Below are 24,758 nucleotides of genomic sequence, written 5' to 3'. Positions count from 1 at the left end.
TACCTTGAGTGCACATCTCCACTGAAGATAATTCAGTAAGTCTATCTTTGCAATCCAGACTTAAAGCTCTCCATCGGTTGATGTAATCGATGACTGTCTCTCCCTTCCACTGTTTGGTGTTTGTCAGCTCCATCATGCTAAGAATATGCCTTGTACTATAGAAGCGGTTCAGGAACTTCCTTTCTAGTTGTTCCCAACTGTCAATCACTTTTGGCTCCAAATCAATATACCAATCGAAAGAATTTCCTTTCAAGGTACGGACGAACTGCTTGACTAGCTGGTCTCTTCTGGTTCCTACATTTTCACAGGTTTCAATGAAGTGTGCAACATGTTGTTTTGGATTGCCCTTTCCATCGAACTACTGGAACTTTGGAGGTTGATACCTAGCTGGCATTCTCAGGTTGTCGATTCTTTTGGTGTATGGCTTGGAGTACATAAAGGAGCTTTGTAACAGTCCTTCGTACTGAGCTCTTATGGAGTTTGTGATCATATCCTGAAGCTTTTGAACTGACAAGGAGGCAATAGAGTTGTTGAATTGGCTTTTGTAGCTGGGGACTGACTTGATTCAGCAGTATCTCGAGCCTATATCTGATCTCTTAAAGCAATGATTTCATGATCTCGCTCATCTACAGCCTTCATTAGGAGATTTATCTTTACCTTCATTTCTTCCATGGTCGACTCAGTCATTATGTCAGTCATCATGACAGACACTACATTAAAATGTGATTCTTTCTCTGATAGATCAGTAACAGAAGCATAGTTTTCAAACAAGGGATTTTCTCTGATGACGATCCCACCTTTAGGAAATTCCATCAGTTGGCCCTAGATTTCCTCCATGATGACAGAGCTTATGTAAGTGTTGCTTGCGACGGTAGCTTTGGATGCAACTTTCTTTGGTGCCATCTGTAGATTTCTTGACTTGGATGACGAGAGAGAGATGACAGGTAGAGAGGTCCCACTAGGCGTGCCAATTTGTTCGCACGAGATTTCAAGAGAAATTTATTTCGTGGAACTTGAACTTTTTATTTGTATTAATTTTGTGGAAAGTGAGTACAATCTATAATACATAGTATTTTGATGCTTTCAAAATAAACTATAAGCTTTAAGCTAGTTGATCTTCTTGAACAATCGGCTTTTGGGCTTATTGATCTTCTTGGGTGATCAGCCTTTGGGCTTGTTGATCTTCTTGGGTGATCGGCCTTTGGGCTTGTTGATCTTCTTGGATGATCGGCCTTTGGGCTTGTTGATCTTCTTGGATGATCGACCTTTAGGCTTGTTGATCTTCTTGGAGGATCGGTCTTTGGACTTGTAGATTTTCTTGGATGATCGGTCTTTGGGCTTGTTGATCTTCTTGGATGATCGGCCTTCGAACTTGTTGATCTTCTGGGAGGATTAGTGATCGCACGAGGCTTCCGGGAAACTTGTTTCGTGGAGTTGAAATTAAGTTGGTGTTGATGTTGAGATTGATTTGATGCGATGTGGTTTGATCTTTAGTACTTGATCCTCTGATTCTCTCAAGGTTGGGTGGATGCGCTTGACTTGAAGAAGGAAAGCACCGAACGTTCTTGTAGAAGTCTTAGAAGAGTGTTTGTGTCTTTAAGAGCCTTCTGTCTTCTAGAAGTGCAGCTTCAGGAGTCTTGAGAGTCTTTTGCTTTTTGATGAATTCTCTCTGGGCTCTCTGAATGTAGAATTACTTGTATCTTCAAAAGGACTTCAGCCTTCAAGCATGGTCAGAATGCTTGTATCTTCAAAGAACTTCAGTCTTCAAGATGCTTGCATCTTCAAAGGACTTCAGTCTTCAGAATGCTTGTATCTTCGAAGGACTTCAGCCTTCAGACGTGGTCAGCTTCAGAAGTGAAGGAGTCTTCTTACTGTAGAGAATTCCTTATAAGCTCTCTGGGGTATAGAATTGCTGACCCCCACAAATGAGGAGAACTCCTTTATTTATAGACTTCTATGTTGGAATTCATGGGATTGGGCTTGGTCGGTCCATGGGCCTGACTAATTAGATTTTGGCCTTATTTGACATTTTGGTCAAACTAAGCCTATTTACGGGCTAAATTGGACCGAAGTAATTTTATTCAATCCAACGGTTACGAAGGAAACATGTGGCATCATCGAACTACGCCAATTTATGTCTTCAACTTCAATTTGGGACAAATGTCAAATTCTAATTAGTCTCGAATTCAATTATTTGAAATTTCTTCCTTAATTTAGTAAATGACGTGGCAATTTGCGATTGGTCCAAAATTTCTCATTCAACAGTTACTTATACCTCGTGGAACACAAGTCTGATGTTGGGATTGGTGTCCTAAATCTCTCTTATATTCTCATAGTTTGTAAACTTTGTAAACAAATGGTTATCAATAAAATAATTGTTATTTTATGAGCATACCCTCAATCCAATAAGTTAAGACCCTATGTTGTTTTATGTAATTTAAACATGTATCTAGAGACATACAGGTAGATCATGTTTAAATGATAACCTGAACAATCTGTAATAGATGGATAAGGCTGGATACCTTATCCTAGTGACATTACGGATACTGTTTGTTTTGTAGTTGTTACAAGTGTTGTAAAGTGCTACAAAATGATCTGAACCTGATCATTCATGTGGAGACATGTGAGCGAGGATATCCCATACAAAGAGTTTCTGTAAGACCGAACCATAAAATGAATGGCCTCTCTTTATAACACCATTACTAGAAGAGACTTACATTTCACCAGGATAACCATAGGTGACTTGACCTGAATCCTGTCTGAGTTGTGAACTCCTGCCTATGAAGGCAGGCCTATGATTTGCATGGTAAGAGTGTCTAGTTTCACCGACTTAATATATCTACTATTTTGGGGACTCGTCTAATTGGGGGGCTGGGAACACAACTACGCAAGAAGGATTTCACTCTTTCCCTATTGTTAGGGTAAGTAGAGAAATTACTCCCTTAAAGGCTGATTCTGGGGCTTGAACAATGAGACACCTCACCCTCTCCTGATCAAAGAGGGGTTCGGTTATAGTTAGACTATAACTAATTGATCATTGGTGTGATTAGTGGTACTTAAGGAGTTAGATGTATCATGTAACAATAGGGACAAAACGGTAATTTTGGCCTAGTTGTACTTATAGAAAATTTGTGAAGGGACAACACACTGTTGATTGGTTATATCCAATGGACACAAATATATATATATATAGTGCAAAGAGTGCAGTCGTCGGTCTTTAATGAAGTGACCGACAATTAATGGAGGTTGATTAATATAATTAAAGAGCTTAATTAATTAATCAAGTATCATTGGACCTTCAATCTATAGGTCCATAAAATCCCTTCATTAGCTCAATTAAGATTAATGAGAATCGAATTAATTTTAGATTAAGTTGTATTGTTCAAATTAATTATATAAGATATAATTAACATAATGTATATGATACATTATATTGTAAAGTTTTAATGAGAGAAATAAAAATTTGAATATGATTCAAATATTAATTATATGAATATGATTCATATAAAATGTATAGCTTAAAATTAATGTGAATTTTATTCATATTAATTCTATAGGTCATGTGAGAGATTTATGAATGATAGGTTATATTATATGTGATATAATATAAACTATAGATTACATATAACATATAGTTTTATTAATATATAATTTTTTTATTTAATTTAAATATTAAATAGAAAAGATAACTTCCCCCCCCCCTTCCCCCCCCCTTCCCCTTTTATCTCTCTACATACTCTAATTACGCGAGGGGTTAACATTTGGGAAAAAAGAGAGAGAGAGAATGGGATGGTCTTCTTCTTCCTTTTTTTTTTCTCTCTGTGAAAACTATTATGTGAATTTCTCTCATACATCTCCTACTCCTTTCTCCCAAAATTAATTGTCCACAACTCCGCATCGATTTTCTTCCTTGAGAATAATGAAGAAGGCTCGTGGTGGTGTTCCCCTTGATTTTACCATATTACTACGTTGGTGAGACCGAAAGGGAAATGTTCAAAGATCCGTTTGTGTGGTAGATTGGAGAGGAAATTTGAGAAGATAATCATTCTTTAAGGGCAAGTTTCAAAATTCCCTTTTTCCTATTCAAAGCATGTTGTAATTTTGTTTTGATGTTTATTCTGAAATTTACTTGATGTTCTCTATTTTCCTGTGGTTTTCAAAATGAGATTTTAAAACGTGTGGCGTTCACACTCTTCCACTTGGGATTCAATCCTTTCAATTGGTATTAGAGCCAATCGTACGATTTTAATTTCCCAATTTGATTCAAAAATCAGAGTAAGGGTGAGATGTTTGTCCTACATTGTGAATGTACGAATGTGTTGAATGCCTCTGTATTTTTTTTATGAGGTTTCCAATTGGGTGTTTTCGGGTCTTGGCACTTTAGGGTTTATTTTATTTAATTTGATTAAAGATTTGTAAAGGCCCGTTGTTTTTTGAGAAAATTTATTACTGCTATCAAGTCTGTAAAGTCTGGGTCATGTTTGTGGCAAGTGTTACTGAAGATCGGTGGAAATTGGTGCCAAATCAAAGCAAAATTGTGTTGTCTGTGATTCAGCATCACGGTGTTGTACCCTAGCGCTCTGATGCTCCAACATGAGGTGAACAAGACTCAATTTATGTAGCGTCGCGATGCTCCAAGGAGGTTAGCGCGCATAATGTCCATCCGTGAGATCATGTGTTCAAGCCCAACACCAAGTTTTCTCTTGTATTTTTAATATTTTATTTATTTTATTAATTAGATTGATATAAATTAGTTATATTAATTTAATTATTTTTTAGGGTGCCAAAATTCGGTCCAGTTTCCTGTTTTAATTTAATTTTTACATTTGATGTATGGTTGTTATCTCTAAAAAAGAGCTAATATTCCTAGCTTAATTCGGACTCCTTAGTGGATTTTTTGTGTTTATTTCCCTATTTTGTAGGTATCAAGCAATCAAGAGGTAGAATTAATCATTTGGTGAAAAATAGGGTTAATTTGAAGCAATTTGGAGTTAATTTGAACATTCAGGCTTCAAAGGAGTTGAAAAAACCAAAATGCCATCAATTTTCATCGAGTTTAAGGCAGCCATCGGGCACCATCGAGTAAAGGCTGTTGAGTAATCAAGAAAACACTACCAAGCGAACAAAGATCGAGTATCGAGCTATTGAGCATCGAGTAGCGAGTATTTGCAATGTTGCAACGCTACTCCAAGTGTCGCGACACTCTGAGTTTCATCACCGCTAATGTCCCAACGCTTCCTTAGAGTGTTGCAACGCTATGGCAGTTGATGGACACAGATCTGAGCACGCACACAACCTAACGTTGGACCTAGCATTGGACTGCTTGTCTGACGCTTCCTTCTCGCCGCATCAGCGTCGCAACGCTATTCCAAGCGCTGCAATGCTACGATGAATCCTATTTACACCTCTCCTCGGCCCTAGGTCAGAAAAGGCTAAATTTTAGGGGTTTAGGCCGATTCTTGGAGCTGAAGCATGGAGGCCAAAGTCAAGCTTTCTTTGTTCTTCTATTCCCTTTAATTTTTAGTGTCCTTATGTTAGATTTATTTATTTTCGGATTATGAACATGTATTGGATTGTATCCCATTGGTTTATCTATGAACCAATGAGGTAATCTTTTGATTAGTTCTTGGATTAAGCATTCTTTTTATTTTGATGAGTTTCCAGTTCAATTTTTATGTTTTAATCTAGAATTATGTTTTTCTTAAATCTTCTTTAATTTAGACTTGCTTTTATGTGTGGATTGACACCCCTATCATGAATGCACGCTTTTGCTAGTTAAATTCAAGCTCGCATGCATCCTTGTATCGTCCATACTTTGAATTTACCTGTGTAGCATAGATTAGATAAGCATGCTTAGGTTTTTTTAGGTTGTCCATGAATCTTTGCATCGCACGTTTAATCTAGATTTAAGGAACAAATTGATTATTTGAACATGAGTTTCTTGACACTTAATCAACATAGTTGAATCCTAAATCATAATGCATATGTTTCTAGTTCTTTATGGCTACTGAGGACCTAATTGCATCTAAGAGCATGTAGGTTAGTTAAGGCACGACTTTTCAGTCTCAATACAAATTAGGATGCTTGATCGATTCAGATTAATCGATTTTCAGGCTTATAGAGATTCCGATTGAGTAGCTATGCATGCATAATTCGGATATATGGTATATGGATTGAAAACAATTATTTAATTTACATTGAATGGGTACTTGATCCGAAAACTAAACGAATCCATTATTGTTTCATATATCCATTGCATTTTACTTTTTACTTGCATGTTTTCAATCTCAAAACCACAAACTAGAACCCAGTTTTACTGTTTTTCCATGGTCAAATCTAACGCAAAAGAAATTAATTCTTCACTTTTCTGTGGTTCGACCCAACACTTACCACTGTTGCTACGTTTTAGTAGCAATAGGTGTAGTTCGGGTATTATAAATTTTCTTTAGTTTTGGTTCGGAGTCAAATTAACGACATCGATTCTCGAGTCCGAACAATGGTTAAATTATTTATATGTCATAATGTATGTCGCTTAGTTTTATTTAAAATCTCACCTTAGGATAAACATTATTCATGCATTATATTTAATATAAATGTTCTATTATATAGTTGTATGAATATTCAACATGCTCATGTATTTATTAATATAAGAGTTATATTATAAATGCATGTTCTATATAGTTTCATAAGTATAATATCAGTGTTATATTATTAATGAAAAGCATATCCATGCATCATTTATATAATAGTTATATCCATGCATAATTTATATTATAATCGTTATAATATATAGTTTAGATGTATGAATGGATGTTATTTAGTTTCATTACTTTATTATATAATTGTTATTTATGTTGTAATGAAAATGGAATGTATGAAGCATGACAACACTTTAGTAAAATTATAATTTTTATAATTTCTTAAAGTATGTCATTAGATGCATGGAAATAGGTTTTAATTATTTCATTGAATCTTATAATAGTTAAAAGTTAAAATGAAATTAGAATTAAAATCTATAATAAAGAGTTGCATGTAAACGTAGGTTAAATTAATTTTAAAATGGTTTAAAATTGATTTCACCTTTAGACCTATGTTCATAAGATTTCTAATATGATTAGAAATAGGTTTAATCTTTTAATTCCGTTTAATTAGATTAAAATAGATTGAATAAAAGATTAAATTTATAATATAATTACATATAAGGAACCTTTGTCTAAGGAAGGTTTTGTCTAAGGCTGGGGTTTTTAAGCTGACGGAAATAAAATACCCCTACCTGGGAATCAACCTAGAAGGTGAATTAGATAATTATATTATAAGCATGCAATGAATGGTTATGGTTTATTAAAGTATTTAATAAACAAGAATAATTATTGTTAAACTATCAAATATAATAGTTACTTTGGGTAAAGTTAACAATCACTTAGTTAAATTAATTAGCCAAATTCTTTTAAGTAGGAAACCCTATGTTTTAAAATACTCAGTGGGAGGAACTGGATGTATATGATACGTCATTTTTCCACTCACGTTCTCCCTTAATATTTACACCGTGATACTCATGCTTGGCCTTGAGGTGCTCTGGGAGCGTCCCTCTTCAGATGGTGTTTGCATGGGTCAATATTAAGGTAAATAGGGAGAGTACTTTTAAGTAAATGGGAGAGGGATATGTATCAATATGTCCTACGTTCTCTTTCATTGGTTTGCATAGTGAGACCTTTTTGCACGGCCTTAAGGGGAGCATCCCCCTTCGAATGGTTTGTGCATTAGGTCCATATCGGGGTGAACTCCATAAATGAATAGGATTGTTTTAGTTTTTTCTCTGATCGGCTTTTTTCCTTTTGGTTGGCTCATTGAGGCAGAACTCTAGGGTCTAAACTGAAGGATTACACTTACAAGAAATTGTTGAGCTAGTTAATGATTTCTTGACCATGGTGATTAATTGTTACAGGAGTAAGAGTTATTCTGGTGTAATGATTGGTTAAGAGTGTCTCAGTTCAGTGAAGGGGCGACTGAACACCCTTTGATGTCTTTTGTTCTAAATCACCAAAGCATCATATCAAAATTAGATGTGAAATAGGGCTCATTTATTTTTTTTGTTAAAGTTGATTGAATTTATTTTAGTTATGCTAAAATTTAGTGTAGATCAATTTGTTTCATTTCAGCAAAATGTCAAATTCTATTTTTCCGTCGTTTGTCTCTACTTGTTTTACTGAATTTAATTATACAATTTGAAAATATTCGATTAAAACTATTTTCATGGAAAACAACCTTGGCTTCGTCTTGACTGAAAAATGTCTTCCAATCCCAACCCCTGATGTAACATGAAGTGTTTGTGATGCATATGAAAGGTGGACGAAGGCCAATAATAATGCCTGAGTTCACATTTTGACGAGCATACCTGATGTCTTAGCCGAAAGGTTTGCAGTTAAGATCATGCAATCAACGCAAGAATTGTTTGAGTGAAAGTTCTCACAATTCGAGCAGAAAGGGGTTGATATCGACGAAACTAGTAATGTCAGCTCCCTAAGTGAACTCTAGTCCATATTGAACGTCAAGGGATTGATAGAGAAAGTAAATGTTGCCAACTTTAGTGAAGTTAATTAAAGAGGTTCATCCTCTGTGATAAAACTTGGAGTTTATGATAAAGGGTATAAAGTTGATCCCACTACTCTCAAGAATAGGAAGAAAACCAATGATGGTAAATCTGATTTACTTGTCAGGGAGATGTGCTTAGTAGAGAATGATGATTCCGCCTGGATAATTGATTCAGGGGTTACTAATCATGTATGTTCTTCCTATCAGGGATTTAATTCTTGGAGACAGTTGGTAACTGGAGAGATAGTACTGATGAGGCTATTTCAGCTGTTACCATAGGCAGGCTTAAGTTACTTTTAGACAAGAAATGATATATGTTATTAGATGAGGTATATGTAGTTCCTAATATTAAGATAAACTTAATCTTGGGTTCTTGTCTGATTGAACAAAAGTATTCTCTATCTTTCTCTTAAAATAAAGTGTTTATTTTGTAAGAATGGAATGAAGATGGGCTTTGGTTCATTGGAAAATAACTTGTATGTACTAAGGTCGTTAGTCCTAAATATTCAGCAACAGCTGCAAAAAGACCAAGGGTTTTTCCTAAAGAAAATACCATCTTTGGTATCTAAGGGTAGGTCACATTAATCTCAATAGGATTAAGAGGTTGGTGAAAAGTGGACTTTTAAATGGTTTAGAAGAAAACTCTTTACTTGTATGTGAGTCTGTTGGAATATAAAGACATCAGACATCATGCACAACAGAAGCAAAGATCGATAACGTTCTAATTACATTAAAACTAAGTATAAGCATGCAAAAAAGGTTAGAAAATATAACCTTTGTAGAACCCACCGTAATCTTTCTCTCCGTGCTCGATTGACACCACCAACAGAAAATCCTCGCTATTCTCCGGTTGTAGAACATGGTTGTGGGATCATTTTGTTGGTGAAATCTGGGGAATTTCACTATAGTAAAAAGGAGAGTAGAGGAGATTTTATGGAAGAGGCAATTTCGATATTTAAGGAAGCATTAGTTTTTGCACATTTGAAAAACAAAACTATTTAAAGTCAAAATACATGCGAAATCCTATCTTTCATGTCTTTCACCTCAAACTCCATTAGCATGAAATCTCTAGGTGTCAAAATTTGGAAGACTTCAAAAACCACTTAGTTAGTGGAAAAATCCAACAATTAGATTTTTTTACTTAACTAATTTTTTAATATAAACAAATCAATTTTTTATGAAATACATTTTCATAATTTAGAAATTATTAAAACAAATTTAATATCACATATTAAATTGTCTTTGACATCTAACTTTGATTAATCATATTAATCAAGTTTAAAAAGCACTTTTCATGCTAATATTCAAGAATACTTTAAAAAATATTTATTTATTTATTTAATTGTAAATTATATCTCATATAAAATACAATATTCCCTAAAGCCCAAATTTGAACATTTCAAATTCTTACTTCACATAGTTCTTTAATTTTTATCCATAGTGAGCTAGCAATGAGACCCGATGGACCTATAGATAGAGGTGTGCACGATTCGGTTCGGTCCAATTTTGGGTCGAACCATGAACCGAACCAAAGTCCACAGTTCTCAAGTAAACAGAACCGTGGAAATCGATTTCCATTGGTTTTGGTTCCTGAATCGATTTAGGTCGATTCGGTTTGGTTTATAATCGATGTTTTTTTTTTTAATTAAACAAAAAGATTGGGCTTATGGGCTTATGGGCTTATGGGCTTATGCTATGAACTGGGCTTATGAACTCATCAGTATTACTTAATATTTAATAATACTTTTACTTAATATAATATTTAATAAATATTAATATATAGGGTCGATTCGGTTCGATCCAATTCTTTGGTTTTTCAGGATAGAGAACCGTTGACTGAACCAAACCAGTCAGTTCGACTACTTAGTGAACCGATAGTTGCTTCTTTTTAAAAAATAGACCAAACCAGTCGGTTTGGTCCGATTCTCCAGTTTTGTTGGTTTCTGCACACCCCTACCTACAGATCATGGGCTCCAACTGTTGGGACTAGTGTTCTAGTTCTCCCAGAGTCTCGTTGTTTATCGGAGTCTCGTTGTTTGTAATTATACACATTGTTTTATGAATAAAATAACTATTATTTCATTCTAGCATTTACTCATATCCAGTAACCAAAGCTCCATGGTTATCTTATGTAAACTTAAGCATGTATATGTGATATACAAGTGGATCATGCCTTAAGTGATAACCTAAATAGGTCTGTAGTATAAGGATTAAGGTGGAATACCTGATCCTGGTGACACTACAGATTCGACCCTCTTTGTAGAGGTTTGCAAGTGTTATAAACTACTACAGATGGTAGATCCTGACCATTCATGTGGAGACATGCGAGCGGGGGTGTCCTATACAAAGAGTTTGTATAAGACCAGACCATGAGATGACTAGACTCTGTATATAACGCCATTAATACTGGAGACTTACATCTCACCTAAACGACCATAGGTGACACGACCTCAATCCTAAGTGCTTTGGAAACTTCTGCCTTTGAGGGCGGTCCTTTGGTTAGTATGGGTGAGAGTGGCCAGATCGTCAACTCAACATGCCTACCTTTTGGGAGCCTTATCTGATCTAGAAGCTGGGAACTCACTTACACAAGATGGAATTCACTCCTTCCCCGAAGTAGGAGTAAGTAGCGAGGTTGCTTTCTTAAGGGTTGATTCTGGGGCTTGAACATAGAGACCACAACTTCCCTTTGGAAGAGAGGACTCAGTCATAGTAGGACTATGACTTATGTTCATTAGAGAATTTAGTGGTACTTAAGGAGTTAGATGTAACTACAGGGGCATAATGGTTATTGGTCGAGCTGTACTTATGAGCGATCTGTGAAGGGTTGTCGCACTGTTGATTGGTTAAGATGGACACATAATATATCTATGGTAAGGAGAGTTCAGCTGTCGGTCTTTAGTGGAGTGCTTGGCAGTTAACGGATGGTGGATCCCATGACTAAAGAGTTTAGTCAGTTATTCATGTACCGTTGGAGCTTTAAGCTACAGGTCCATAAAGTCCCCTTGGTAGCTCAATGGATTCAAGTTGAAAATCAGTTCTTAGTGTCGATTTGAAATGTTCAAATTGACAAGAGGTAATTCGATTATATATGATATGATTGGTATGGTGTATGAGATACATCAAATGGAGGATTAACGTAAATTACCATGAAATAGAAAAAGAGTTATGGTTTTTATGTTTCATGTGATGAAATATTAAAACTATAGGTATAAATATAGTATGAAAAGTTGGTTATCATTTATATTTATAATGATATTAATTATTGGATATTTCTCTAATAATCAATTGAGTGGGAGGTTATTGGTGGTTTCATGGTAACCGTGAGATAAAAAGGAAAAATGTTTTCCTAATTTTAGGAAGTAAGAAATAAAAGAAGAAAAATGTTGTTGAGATTTCCAATCTCGGAAAATACGCACGGATAGTTGTCAAGTAAATAAGATTTACTAACGACGGCTTAGAGTTAGCTAAACGATCGTGGAGTGTTCTTAGGCGATAGACACTCAACTAAGCGATGAGCTAAATGATCGCATAGCTTTTGCTAGACGATCTCATAGCATTTCCTAAACGATTGGGCATCGACCTATATGATAGGATGTTCCATCTCCCACTTGCTCAATCGTTTACACGATTGTGGTTTCTCTGTTTTTCTACCTCAAACCAAGTTCACATAAAGCCCACCCTCTGGATTCTCAAATCGAGAAAACCAAGGTAACTTTCTTGGTGGTGTCATACTCAACTAGATACTATCAAGGAGTTGTAGAGGTCGTTTGTGGTGTTCATGACCTTGGCGATCACTTAGTTCGAGTGCACGATGTTCGTGTAGTGTAGCGGTCGTGTCGGACGAGTGTTCGTGTGTTGCTGTGTTGCTATGATTGAGCGTTCGTGATCAAGGAACTCGAAGATGAATCTACAAAAATGTGTTGATTCTTGTCCTTGATTTTTTGTATAGCATGTTGTAATTTATGTATTTCGCATAACCGTATGTTTCCGTTTGTGATTGTAACTGTAAAGTTCATATACGATTGTAATTTGGAATGATCCTTCCACTTCTCATGGAAATCTTCGTGTTCGATTTCCTTCACCAACGATCTGAGACTAACCAGTCAAACTCTTTAACCTAGTTAATCAATATTCGTTAACTAACAGGACTGTCCAGTATAACCTATAATTGCACTCCCCTCACTGTAGATATATTATCTGTCTATTTGATATAACCATCATCAATAAGTTGATCCTCAAAGGTCGTTCATAACCTCAGCTAGGTCAAATTCCGAAATACCCTTGAGTTACATCTTTTCTCCTTAAGTACCACTGTCCTTCTAATGAACAATTGATTTAGGATCTTAATCACTAAATCCATTCCCTCTCAGGCCAACAAGGGGATGGGGCCCCTTATTCAAGACTTGGGATCAACCTTAAGGGAACAACCTTTCTACTATTCCTAAAATGGGTAAGAGTGAATTCCATCTTGCAAATTCTATGTCCCCGGCTATCTACCCGGTCTTATCCTTGAAATGGGAGGCATATTAAGCAGCGATGTTGAGCTTACCCTCACCTATACAGATCAAGGGACAATCGCGAATAAATAGGAGTTCATAGACAGCTCAGGATTTAGATCAAGTTATCTAGGTCATCAAGAAATGAAATTAATAAGTGTTTATTTCGTGGCCAGTCTTACACAATCTCATTGTGTAGAACACCCCTGCTCACATGGCTCTACATAAACGAACTAACCACATCGTTTATGATACTTTACAACATTTGTAACAATCATAAAGCGGGTCGTATTCAATAGTATCTCCAGAAATAGATACCCAACTTAATCCAAGTGCTATAAACTATTTAGGCTATTATACTCGAATTTGATCCAGTTTATGTCTTTGCATAAAGTCCAAGTATTCATAACTATAGCCAAGGGTTTGTAGTTTATTGGATTTAGACTTTATAAGTGCAATTCAACAACAGTTTTATTGAATAAATGTCAATAACATCTTTATTGATAATAGAATATGTTTAACATTAAGAACTGCGAGTATTAGGACATACAACCCAATAGAGTCATGCCTTGAAGGCAAAATGACAAAATAACCTTTTACTGGAAAAGGTTATAGAGCCAAAGAGATTTTGGAGCTTATACATTCAAACCTCTATGGTCTGATGAATGTAAGAGCGAGAGGAGGGTATGAATATTTCATCTATTTCACAGATGATTATTCTAGGTATGGGTATCTATACCTAATGCAACACAAGTCTGAAGCACTTGAAAAATTCAAGGAGTACAAGACTGAGGTTGAAAATTTGTTAGGTAAAAAGATAAAAACACTACAATTTGATCGTGGTGGAGAGTATATGGATTTAAGATTCCAGAACTATATGATAGAGCATGGAATAACGTCCCAACTCTTAGCCTCTGGTACATTTCAACAGAATGATATGTCGAAAAGGAGAAATAGAACCCTGTTGGACATGGTTTGGTTTATGATGAGCTGTGCTCGACTTCTTGACTCATCTTGGGTATATGCAGTGTCGCATGGTCAATGCGACGCGGAGCGACCGACGTTCTTCCTTAGGGTTCTCTTTCGAAGTGAAAGGTTTGGAGTCGCCACCAATCATTTTAAGGTGTGATTGATCACCCATCAAAAAAATAAAAATAAAAAGGTCTACTTTTTCAAACATTGGGAGTTATTGAGTGAAGGGAAGGTATTAGCATCCTACAACACCCGTTTTAAAAAGCGTTTTATTCTATTATCCAAAATTGTAATGAAAATTAATAAAATAAAAACTTATGAGAATTGACTAGTTAAACAATTCCCACGTAGAGGTGTTCCCTTACGGTCAACTTAAGTACCTCGTTGTTGACAGAATTATTACCCTAGTCAATCATATTTAAAACGTATTTGGTAAAAAAATGTCACAAAATGTATTTGGTAAGAAAATAAAGTATACTTGAATTTCGTGAGTAACAATGTATGTCAATTTATATTTGGATTCTCTTATGAAATATTAACCTCTAAAGTTTAGGTATTTAGCAAAATCAACTCGATTATAGGATTGTGAAAATGTCTCATGTAAACTGATTCACACCTTAGAAAAATGTGAATTAATAATTATGAGTGGCACAAACCATTCAAAAGAAATGTTTGAAATTCATTTGAAAATTTGAAATTTCAAACTAGCGGAAATTTTATTTTGGAAACTGAATCAATACTAATTTAAAACTTATCTAGGAATCCAAAACATGGTGAAGTTTGAAATTCAAAGAAAATTCTTAGATTAAATCCCAATAAGATATACTTATAAAATTATAAGTTCCAATAAAAATTTTATTTTGCAAAAATGTGAATTATAACCTATCTAAGGTTCATATTTGAAGTTTTAAATTTAAGCAATCTGGAATACTATTAAGGATCACTCGTAAATGTTTTTCCTCTACAAATAGGTATGACATATTCTGATTTTGTGACTAATTATAGACCTGTACTGAAGGCGTTTGGACTTGTGAGGGTGAGTTTTGCTGTGACTAGTTGTGTTGGGTTATCTGCTCTGCCACAATGTCCTTCAACTACCCAATCACTATCTTTATGACTGCTTCTTCTATTGATGTAGTCAATGTTGTATACTCAGTCGAAATAATAGGTGAAATGGATGTCTGTATAGGCTTAGTAGTATTCTTGGTCCAACCTCTTGTTTGCACTCATTGCCCCTCTGTCCTAGAAGGGTCATGTGGCGGAATTGGATCTTCTAGGATGGAAAGGTTATGATCCTCGGGGTCCTACACATGCACCCCTGATGTGGAAGGTTTCCTGACAGGCGGGACTGCATCTTGGGAATCTGAGTCCCTCCTTGGACTTTTCTTTTTACTCAGTACTTAGGTGCCATGTCCTATCATATACTCAATGTTAGCTTTTACTAAAATTCTCCTCATAAAGACATGTCTACTAAAGCATTAAATCAAACTATTCTCATGCAATACATATTGAAAACCATTACTTGTAAGACATACCTAGCAATGACGAAGAATCTGTTACTAGCCTACAGGGACAATCTAGACGTACATAGTAAGTCAATCTACGAAACCCAAAACATGGGCTTTGATACGATCTGTAACGACCCGGCTCCTTAGTGTTGGGGTTGATGCTCTAAATCACGTAGGGTCTTGTAGTTTGTAAACACTTGTATGAACAAACATTTGTGATGTAATAATATGAGATATTTTCTTCACTATTGTCTATGAAATATGAGATATTTTAGTTGCATTAACCACAAACATTTAAACTAAGATCCCTAGTTATCGTTGTAACTTAAACATGTATGTGGAGACATACAAGTGGATCGTGCCTTAAGTGATAACCTAAATGGTCTGTAGTATATGGATAAAGGAGGAAAACCTTATCCTGGTGGTACTACGAATACGACCCGCTTTCTAGATGTTACAAGTGTTGTAAAGTGCTACAAATGGTCTGATCCTGATCATTCATGTGGAGACATGTTAGCGAGGGTATCCTATACAAAGGAGTTTGTATAAGCCCTGACCATGAAATGTTAGTCTCGTTATATAACGCCATTCATAAAAGAGACTTTCATTTCACTAGGATGACCATAGGTAACATGACTTTAATCCTGAGTGAGTTGGGAACTCCTACCTATGAGGGCAGTCCTTTGATTTGCATGAGTGCGAGTGGCTAGATCACTGACTCAAACCTACCACTTTGGGAATTCATCTGATTGGGGAGCTGAGAACTCAGCTACACAAGACAGAATTTACTCCTTCCCCGAAGTAGGGGTAAGTAGATAAATTGCTCTCTTAAGAGCTGATTCTAGGGCTTGAACAATGTGGTGCCACACCTTCTCATGGCCCGAGAAGTGTTTACTCATAGTAGGACTATGATGTATTGTTCATTAGAGGAATCAGTGGTACTTAAGAAGTTAGATGTAACTACAGGGGCAAAATGGTAAATTGGCTCAACTATACTTACGAGCGCTTTGTGAAGGGTCATCGTACTATTGATAGGTTATATCCACTAGACATAGAAATATATCTGTAGTGCGAAGATTGTAGCTGTTGGTTTTTAGTGGAATGCCCAACATTTAGCGGGGTAGGCGACCAGCGCTGGTTGAGAAAGGAAAATGTTTCCATTGCAACCAGGATGGGCACTGGAAGCAGAACTGTGAACGCTGGTTAAAGGAAAGGAAGAAGGCTAAGGCCAAGGCCAAACAAGGTAAATGTGATTTACTAGTTTTGGAAACTTAATTTAGTGGAGAATGATGATTCTGCCTGGATTATAGACTCTTGGGCCATTAAACATGTGTGTTCTTCTTTTTAGGGGATTAGATCCTAGCAGCAGCTTGAGGCTGGTGAGATGACGATGCAAGTAGGCACCGGGCACGTGGGAGGCCTCCAATTGACTTTACATAATAGATTTATTAGTTTACATGATGTGTATATAGTTCTTGAGTTAAAGAGAAACTTAATTTCTATAAAGTGTTTGACTGAATGTAAATATACTCTCAATTTTTCGGTAAATAAAGTGTTTATTCTGAAAGATGGTGTTGAGATATGTTCAGCTAAATTGGAAAACAATTTGTATGTGCTAAAGCTGTTAGCAACAAATTCCCTCCATAACATAGAGATGTTTAAAACTGTCGTAACTCAAAATAAACGAATTAAAGTTTCTCCTAAGGAAAATGCCCAACTTTGGCACCTTAGATTAGGGCACATCAATCTCAATAGGATTGAGAGGTTGGTAAAGAATGGACTTCTAAGCGAGTTAGAGAAAAATTCTTTACCCGTGTGCGAGTCATGTCTTGAAGGCAAGATGACTAAAAGACCTTTTACTGAAAAAGGTTATCGAGCCAAAGAGCCTCTAGAGTTAGTGTATTCAGAACTTTATGGTCCGATGAATGTGCGAGCCAGGGAAGGCTACGAGTATTTCACCACTTTTACTGATGATTATTCGAGGTATGGGTATGTTTATTTAATGCAACATAAGTCAGAATCCTTAGAAAAGTTCAAAGAGTTCAAGGCTGAAGTTGAAAACGCATTGGATAAATGGATTAAAACACATCGATCAGATCAGAGTGGAGAGTTTTTGGATTTTGAGTTCCAGAACTATATGATAGAACATGGAATTGTTTGTCAACTCTCAGCATCTAGTATACCTCAGTAGAATGGTGTATCGAAGAGGAGAAATAGACATGGTTCGATCGATGATGAGTTACGCTTCCTTACCTGACTCGTTTTGGGGTTTGCAGTAGAGAATGCAGCTTATATCCTTAACTATGTTCCTTCCAAGAGTGTTGCCAAAACACCATTGGAGTGGAACGGGTGTAAAGCTAGTATGCATCACTTCCGCATCTGGGGTTGCCCAGCACATGTGCTTGAGGCTAATCCTAAGAAATTGGAACCACATTCGAGGTTGTGTCTATTTGTAGGCTACAACAAAGGGACACGAAGAGGTTACTTTTATGAACCTAAGGAAAACAAGGTGTTTGTATCGACAAATGCTACCTTCCTTGAGGAGGATCATATAAGGGATCACAGTCCTGGAAGTAAAATCGTGTTGCGTGAGCTTTCCAACGAAATTACTGAAACTTCAATAAGAGTTGTTGAAGGGCCTGTTGTATCAACAAGAGTTGTTAATGGAAGTTCATCTAGTTAGTCAAATCCACCTCAAGAGTTGAGGGAACCTTGACGTAGTGGGAGGGTTGTGAACCCACATGTTCGCTATATGGGTTTCACTGAAATCCTGGCTATGGTAGCAAATGAGGAGGTTGAGGATCCATTGTCTTACAAGAAGGCAATGGAGGATATTGACAGGGATGAATGGGTCAAAGCCATGGATCTCGAGATGAAGTCTATGTACTTCAACTCAGTCTGGGATCTTGTAGATCAACCTGATAGGGTTAACCTATAGTTTGTAAATGGATCTACAAGAGGAAACAGGGTGCTGATGGGAAGGTACAAACCTTCAAGGCTACACTTGTGGCAAAGGGTTATACCCAGATGGAGGAAGTTGACTATGAGGTGACTTTCTTGCCTGTTGCCATGTTGAAGTCTATCTGCATCCTCCTATCCATTGCCTCATATTATGACTATGAGATATGGCAAATGGATGTCAAGATTGCCTTTCTGAATGGTAATCTTGAGGAGACCATTTATATGGTGCAACCCCAAGGATTCATAGCCCAAGGTCAAGAGCAAAAAGTTTGCAAGCTGAATCGGTCCATTTATGGACTGAAATAGGTATCTCGATCTTGGAAAATAATATTTGATACTACGATCAAATCTTGCAGCTTTGACCAAAATGTTGATGAACCTTGTGTCTACAAGAAAATCATCAACAGTTCAGTAGTTTTCCTAGGGTTATATGTAGACGATATCCTACTCATTCGAAATGATGTAGGTTTACTGCTTTCAATTAAGAATTGGCTAGCGACCCAATTCCAAATGAAATATTTGGGAAAGTTAGTTTGTTATTAGGATTTAGATCTTTCTGGATCGAAAGAACAAAATGCTAGTGTTGTCTCAGACATTGTACATTGACAAGATGTTGATCAAGTACCCGATGCAGAACTCCAAAAAGGGCCTACTACCTTTTCGACATGGAGTTACATTGTCTAAGGAACAGTGTCCTAAGACACCTTAAGAGGTTGAGGAAATGAGACGGGTCCCCTATGCATCTGTCGTTGACAGTTTGATGTATGCGATGTTATGTACTAGACCTAACATCTGCTACGCTGTGGGGATAGTCAGTAGATATCAGTCTTATAACGACCCGACCCCCTAGAACTTAAGTTAGGTTGTTACTAAGTACATGCATGCATGGAACTTAAAACAACACCCTTTTATGGTGAAATAAATGCTAAATAAATAAGGTAAGTTCAAAAGTCCTTCATTAAATTCAAATATTAAAAACGACAATAGGGTACCCATAAATCATAAATGTTAATAAATAAGTCTAAAACAATTTTTAATAGTAAGTTTCAAATATCAAGACCGAAAGTTAAGAAAAACATGAAAAGAAATCTAAATCTCATGAGTGGAAGCATAAAATTGGTTCCAATGGCTCAATCACGAATTTCGCTTGTCAATCGCCGGTGCATCTCTACCTTTACCTGAAACAACAACATGAGAAACAATGAGTATAAAATACTCAGTAAGTAACCCCACTACTAGGGTCAGGCTAGGCATCTATGTCCTCTAGATGCCTACCTCTGGTAGAACATATAAACTGCTCTAATCCTCATGGGACACACACATACATGAAAAAAACTGATTTCTATCCTACTGTAGTTAAGTATGCCCACTACCTCTGGTGAATCCCGAAGGAAACACAATATCTGGTGAATCCCAAAGGAAATATAATCTAGTGAATCCCAAAGGAAACACAATCTGGTGAATCCCAAAGGAAACACAATCTGGTGAATCCTGAAGGAAACAAAATATCTGGTGAATCTCGAAGGAAACACAATATCTTGTGAATCCCGAAGGAAACACAATATTTTGTGAATCCCGAAGGAAACACAATATCTAGTGGGCATCTAACTAATCAGTAAAATCACTATCATAGTCTCAACATCATAATTATCACAATATAGTTCTATGACATACATATACACCTCAACATCACGGCTCTACAACATACATATATGCCTCAATATCCACAGATCAAATCCAACCTCATGGAATCAAATATCATATCATGCTAGCATTCAAGTATCTACGTGCACAAGTAAATCTTTCAGATCCTCATACAAGAACATATATCGGTTATACTATACTATCAGGCTATCATGCCATCGTTCTGTCATAATATTCATCTATCATGCAGCATACATCTAGTGTTTGGCCCATGGGCAGTTCAAGTAGTAAGATTACTTACTCAAAATTATGTCTAAGCGACAAGCAAATTAATCTTCCTCTTAGCTTAGATGAATCTTGAATCAAGCCTAAACATAATCCAAATTTACAATTAATAAAAAGATCTTAGTTCCAACAAATTAACCAAATAATTCCCAATAATCTTACCTAAAGTGTGTTGGTCTGAACATCACCTCATGGTACAAAATCAATACAACCTGACAACTCTAGTCACAAATTCAACCTTTACTCTTGATGGACAGCCACTTTGAACCTTCAATTCCAACCTTCTATATCACAATCGAATCAATAAATAAACCATTACTTAGTGGGTATCTAAAAATGATCAATAAAGACCCCAAAACTTACCCAAAAGCTTGTTGAAGCCACTTCCAAATCCTCTTGACAGCATACTTTTAACTCCAATGCTTCTCCAAAACTCAATTTTAAAGCCTAAACAAATGTGTATCAATAGATTGAAGCAAAACACCATCAACCAAGAAATCTAATTAAAAATAGCACAAACTTACCCAAATAGATCTGATGGCACCCAAGATGGCAAAGAGCCACCCTGGACGGACGTGACTAGAAGTGGCTGGCGACAGATCTGGGTCTGGCAAGGTATGAAGAAGTGGCGGCTGGATGGATCTGAGTCTGGCAAGGTGTGAAGAAGCGGTGGCTGGACGGATCTGAGTCTGGCGAGGCGTGAGGAAGCAGCAACTGACGAGGAGGCTAGGGCTCATGGGGGAGGGGTTTGCGTGGGGGAAGAAGAAGAAAGGGGAAGGGATGACAAAATAAATATAAATAAATAAATAAAATAAAATAATATATTTATTTTATTTTATTCTATTGTACTTTATTTATGTTATTTTATTTCTTCCCTTCAACACTTATTCTTTTTCCTTTTTTTTTTCTCCAACAACTTCCAATTCAAAACTCAGTTACTTTTCCCTAAAATGACTTCAATTTTCGACAATAACTCCAAAATTAAATTCAGATGAAAAAAGTCCAAATTTTACAATTTTCTTTGATTAAACAATTAAATTGAAACATCCCTTTATTAGTAATTACAGCTCAGTAATCCAGTTAAATTTCTAAAATTCCAAAAATGCCCTTTAGTACTAGAAATTACCGAAAGTACAATAAGAACAAAAATTTGCGACGTTACAAGTCTAATCCAAGACAGGGTCACTGGACGGCCATCAAGAACATCCTCAAGTATCTTCGGACAACGAGGGACTACATGCATGTGTATGGATCTAAGGATTTGATCCTTACGGGATACACGAACAAAGATTTTCATACTGATAAGGATTCTCGGAAATCCACTTCTGGATCAGTGTTCACTCTAAACAGAGGAGCTGTAGTATAGTGAAGCACTAAGTAGGGGTGCATCGCTGACTCCACTATGGAGGCCGAGTATGTAGCGACTTGTGAAGTTGCTAAAGAGGCCGTTTGGCTCAGAAAGTTCCTAACTGATCTGGAAGTTGTTCCAGACATGCCTAGGTTCATCACCCATTATTGTGATAATAGTGGTGTTGTGGCGAATTCCAAGGAGCTTAGGAGTCACAAGCGCGACAAGCATATAGAGCGAAAATACCATCTCATTCATAAGATTGTGCATCGAAGGGACTGACCGTGGCTGATCCGTTTATGAAGGCTCTCACGGCTACAGTTTTTTAGGGTCACTTACAGAGCATGGGTCTATGGGACCGACCACGGCTGGACTAGGGAAAGTGGTAGATTTTGTACTGGGCCTTAATGCCCTAGTTTATTATTTTGTACTCGCATTTATCTTGTACATCCCACTAGCTTTAGGACAAGTGGGAAATTGTTAGGGTTAATGCCCTAAATCTTGTAAGGTCTTGTAGTTTGTAAACACGTGTATGAACGAATGTTTGTGATGTAATAATATGAGATATTTCTTTACTATTGTCTATGAAATATGAAATATTTTAGTTGCATTAACCACAAACATTTAAACTAAGATCCCTGGTTATCGTTGTAACTTAAGCATGTATGTGGAGACATACAAGTGGATCGTGCCTAAAGTGATAACCTAAATGGTCTGTAGTATATGGATAAAAGAGGGAAACATTATCCTGGTGACACTACAGATACGACTCGCTTTGTAGATGTTACAAGTATAGTAAAGTGCTATAAATGGTCTGATCCTGATCATTCATGTGGAGACATGCGAGCGGGGGTATCCTATACAAAGGAGTTTGTATAAGACCGGATCATGAAATGTTTAGTCTCGTTATATAACGTCGTTCATGACAGAGACTTTCATTTCACTAGGATGACCACTTCTTGACTTTCCACATTTAGATGTTTTTTATTTTACCACAAACCAATAAACTTAATATCCCTGGTTGTCTTTATGTAACTTAAGCATGTATGTAGTGACAAACAAATGGATCATGTCTTAAGTGACAACCAAAATAGTCTGTAGTATATGGATATAGGAGGGAAACCTTATCCTGGTAACACTACAGACGTGGCCCGCATTGTGGAATTGTTACAAACATTGTGACTTGTCACAGATGGTCTGATCCTGATCATTCGTGTAGTGGACATGCGAGTGGGGGCGTCCTATACAAAGAGTTTGTATAAGACCTGACCTCGAAGTGTTCATGTCTTGTCATATAACTCCGTTCATGACTGAGACTTCACTTCACTAGGATGACCATTGGTAACATGACCTCAATCTTGAGTGAGTTGGGAACTCCTGCCATTGAGGGCGGTCCTTTGATTTGCATGGGTGTGAGTGGCCAGAGTGCCGACTCAAACCTACTATTTTGGGTATTTGTCTGATTTGGGAGTTGGGAACTTAGCTTCACAAGATGGAGTTCACTCCTTCCCTAAAATAGGGGTAAGTAGATAGATTACTCTCTTAAGGGCTGATCTCGGGGCTTGAACAATGTGGCGCCATGCACCGTCTCATGGCCCGAGAGGTTAAAAGTGATGTGATCCTAATTCGTTCATGTTGGACATGAGAAGTGGGAGTGTTCTTGTGCAAAAGGGTTTATACAAGATCGGACCACGAAATGAGTCACTCTTACTTTATAACGTTGATTACTGTTTAAGACTGACTATTTCAAAGCGATGACCTAGGTAAATTGACCTTAATCCTGAGCTAACTATGAAATCCTGTTTATTCGGGATTACCCTTAGATTTGCAAAGTTGAGGGTTCGCTCAACAGTGCCAGCTCAATAAAACTGTCATTTCAGGGGTAAGATTGGATAGATAGCTGAGGACATAGAGTGCAAGAGGGAATTCACTCTTACCCGCTAGGGATAATAGAGAGGTTGTTCCCTTAAGTGCTGATTTTGGGTCTTAAACAAGGGGTCCCGCCCTCTCATTGGCCCGAGAGGGACTCGATTTTGTTGATTGGATCACAAAACAATTGTTCATTAGAGGATCAGTGGGGCTTAAGGAACAAGAGGTAATTTCGAGGGTAAAACAAAGATTTGACCTAGCCGTTAGTAAAAACAACCTGTAAAGGGTTGACTTACTAATCATGGTTATATCGAGTGGACATAATATATCTACGGTGAGAGGAGTTCAACTATGGGCTTTAGTGGAGTGACCCATTAGTTAACGAATGGAGGTTAGATCGGTCTAATGAGTTTAGCCGATTAATCTCGAATCGTTAGAGCCCATGATATATAGGTCCACGAGGTCCCCCTACTAGCTCGGAAATGGATTAGCTCTAGAGTATCGTGATAAGTTAATTCGAAATGTTCAAATTAGAATAAAACGGAATTGGAGAAAATATATTTAAATATGATTTAAATATATGAAGATGATTTTGTGTAAAATTAATTTAATATTGGACATTAAATTAATTAGAAGTATTTAAATCGTTTAAATAATTATTTATTAATTTTATTAGAAAATTAATTTGTAAAATTAATAAATTTTGATTTTAGAAATAAAATATAATTTTAAAATCAAAATTGGATTTTGGAAATAGAAAATTACACAAAAATGAAAAATGGATTTTTTCATGTTCATCTTCAAAGTAGCTTACAATGAACCCACCTCTTTCTTCATTTACTCCAAGCATAAGTTGCATCCCATTGATGCGTTGTAAATATGATGTGATTATGGTATGAGTTGCGGTGAGGTGTTATGCATTGCACATGCAAGTTTTTCTAATAAGACCCAAGTATAAATCTCACTAGGTTTCCTGGTAAGTCCACGGTCGAACACAAGGACTATTGAGTTAATATGCGACAGTAAATTTGATTCCTTTGCGGAGGTGATAACAAATAAGTTGGATGTTGTTTTGTTTAA

This window comes from Benincasa hispida, chromosome 12 (assembly GCF_027475165.1).
Source record: "Benincasa hispida cultivar pf3 chromosome 12, pf3_genome.v1.1, whole genome shotgun sequence".
NCBI lineage: Eukaryota > Viridiplantae > Streptophyta > Magnoliopsida > Cucurbitales > Cucurbitaceae > Benincasa > Benincasa hispida.
This window is presented reverse-complemented; position numbering follows the sequence as displayed.